This window comes from Zalophus californianus, chromosome 5 (assembly GCF_009762305.2).
Source record: "Zalophus californianus isolate mZalCal1 chromosome 5, mZalCal1.pri.v2, whole genome shotgun sequence".
Lineage (NCBI taxonomy): Eukaryota > Metazoa > Chordata > Mammalia > Carnivora > Otariidae > Zalophus > Zalophus californianus.
This window is the reverse complement of record NC_045599.1, coordinates 6958338-6961798: the sequence shown is the minus strand read 5'-3', so window position 1 is coordinate 6961798 and position 3461 is coordinate 6958338.

The window sequence follows — 3461 nt, the reverse complement described above, 5'->3', positions numbered from 1 at the left end:
GGGCCACTGCTCCTCCTGCAGGGATCCAACAAGTGGCAGAGCCGGGGAGACCCCCCCTTCCTCCCCTGGGAGGAGCTGCTCAGGAGTGCACCGCAGGGATCTGCTGGGTTTGGAGACTACACACCGAGTCGGGTGCCAGAGATAGAAACTCTCAGTCACAGGCCAGGTGAGCACGGAGTGCGGCCAGAGACCGGGGAGATGGGAGTGATTGCTTTTCTCTGGGGGCGCACTGAGGAGCGTGGCCCCGAGTTCTCGGCTCCTCCGGGCAGAGATTGGGAGGCCACCATTTTCACTGTTGTCCTCCAAAGCTGTACCAAGAGTTTGCAGGGAAAAAAACCTCCCAAGAGCAAACCCGAGCAGATTGCTTAGCCCGGACCAACAAGGGCGGGGCAATTCCACCTCTGGCAAAGACATTTGGGAACCATGGCAACAGGCCCCTCCCCAGATGATCAGCACAAACAGCCAGCCAAGACCAAGTTTACCTTTCAATGAGAACGGCCAAACTCCAGCGCTGGGGGAATACTGCACATAGAATTCATGGCTTTTTTACCATGATTCTTTAGTTTTTCAAAGTTAATTTTTTTAACTGTTTTTTTATTCGAATTTTTCATTTTCCTTTTTTCAACCAACATCTTATCAATCCCTTTTTAAAAATTTTTTTTTATTTTTCATTTTTAGAGTCATATTATATCCCTTCACAGTAGTTACCCTTATTTTTGGCATATATATATAAGTTGTTCTCTAAAATTTTGAGATAGTTTCTTCTAACAGATCAAAATATACCCTAAATCACTAGTGTATGGCTTTGTTCTAGTCTCCTGCCTGATCACATTCTCTCCCTTTTTTTTTTAAATCTTCTTCTTTCTTTTTTCAAACAACTTCTAATCTTATCAATTCCTTTTATAAAATCTTTTATACTTTTCAACTTTACAGTCATTTTCCATCCCTTAATTGTATCAACCCTTATTTAGTACATATATAAATCTTTCTTTCCTTAAAATTTTAGGATGTACTTTCTTCTAACAGACCAAAATACGCCCAAAATCTAGTGTGTGGCACTGATCTATGCACTAGCCTGATCATCTTTGATCATATTCTGTTTTTTGTTTTGTTTTCTTCTGTTTTTGTTTGTTTTTACCTTTTCTTTTTTTTCTCTTTCTTTTTTCTTTCTTTCCCTTTCTTTTGCCCTGGTTTCAGGACTTTTCTGGTTTTTTTAGAGTATATTTGCTGGGGACGTTTTTAACCTGTTACCATTTTGTTCTCTCATTCATCTATTCTCCTCTGGACAAAATGACAAGAAGAAAAAAATCACCTCAGCAAAAAGAACAAGAGGTAGTACCGTCTGCCAGGGACCTGGTGAATACAGACATTAGTATGATGTCGGCCCTAGAGTTCAGAATCATGATTTTAAAGATACTAGCTGGGCTTGAAAAAAGCATGGAAGTTAGTAGAGACACCCTTCCTGGAGAAATAAAAGAACTAAAATCTAACCAAATCGAAATCAAAAAGGCTATTAATGAAGTGCAATAAAAAATGGGGGCACTAACTGCTGGATGAATGAGGCAGAAGAGAGAATCAGCGATATAGAAGACCAAATGATGGAAAATAAAGAAGCTGAGAAAAAGAGAGATAAACAACTACTGGATCACGAGGGCAGAATTCAAGAGATAAGCGATACCATAAGACAAAACAACATTAGAATAATTGGGATCCCAGAAGAAGAAGAAAGAAAGAGAGGGAAAATAGGTATATTGGAGCAAATTATAGCAGAGAACTTCCCTAATGTGGGAAAGGAAACAGGCATCAAAATCCAGGAGGCACAGAGAACCTCTCTCAAAATCAATAAAAAGAGGTCAACACCCCGACATCTAATAGTAAAACTTACGAGTCTCAGAGACAAAGAGAAAATCCTGAAAGCAGCTCGGGAGAAGAGATCTGTAACCTACAATGGTAGAAACATTACATTGGCAACAGACCTATCCACAGAGACCTGGCAGGCCAGAAAGGACTGGCAGGATATATTTAGAGCACTAAACGAGAAAAATATGCAGCCAAGAATACTATATCCAGCTAGGTTGTCATTGAAAATAGAAGGAGAGATAAAAAGATTCCAGGACAAACAAAAACTAAAGGAATTTGCAAACACAAAACCAGCCCTACAAGAAATATTGAAAGAGGTCCTCTAAGCAAAAAGAGAGCCTAAAAGCAGCATAGACCAGAAAGGAACACAGACAATATACTGTAACAGTCACCTTACAGGCAATGCAGTGGCACTAAATTCATATATTTCAATAGTTACCCTGAATGTAAAAGAGGTAAATGCCCCAATCAAAAGACACAAGCTATCAGATTGGATTAAAAAAGAAGACCCATTGATATGCTGTTGGCAAGAGACTCATTTTAGACCCAAGGACACCCCTATAATGAAAGCGAGGGGATGGAAATCAATTTACCATGCTAATGGACACCAAAAGAAAGCTGGGGTGGCAATCCTCATATCAGACCAATTAGATTTTAAAAACAAAGACTGTAATAAGAGATGAGGAAGGACACTATATGCTACTCAAAGTGACTATCCAACAAGAAGTTCTAACAATTGTAACTATCTATGCCCCTAACATGGGAGCAGCCAATTATCAACAAGAAGTTCTAACAATTGTAACTATCTATGCCCCTAACATGGGAGCAGCCAATTATATAAGGCAATTTATAACAAAAGCAAAGAAACACATTGACAACAATACAATAATAGTGGGGGACTTTAACACCCACCTGACTGAAATGGACAGATCATCTAAGCAAAAGATCAACAAGGAAATAAAGACTTTAAATGACACAATGGACCAAATGGACTTCACAGACATATTCAGAACATTCCATCCCAAAGCAACGGAATACACATTCTTCTCTAGTGCCCATGGAACATTCTCCAGAATAGATCACATCCTAGGTCACAAATCAGGTCTCAACCGGTACTAAAAGATTGGGATCATGCCCTGCATATTTTCAGACCATATGCTTTGAAACTAGAAGTCATTCACAAGAGGAAAGTCGGAAAGAACTCAAATACATGGAGGCTAAAGAGCATCCTACTAAAGAATGAATGGGTCAACCAGGAAATTAAAGAAGAATTAAAAAAAAATTCATGGAAACCAATGAAAATGAAAACACAACTGTTCAAAATCTTTCGGTTACAGGAAAGGCAGTCCTAAGAGGAAAATATATAGCAATACAAGCCTTTCTCAAGAAACAAGAAAGGTCTCAAATATACAACCTAACCCTACACCTAAAGGAGCTAGAGAAAAAAAGAGCAAATAACACCTAAACCCAACAGGAGAAGAGAAATAATAAAGATCAGAGCAGAAATCAATGAAATAGAAACCAAAAGAACAATAGAACAGATGAACGAAACTAGGACCTGGTTCTTTCAAAGAATTAACAAGATTGATAAACCCCTGGCC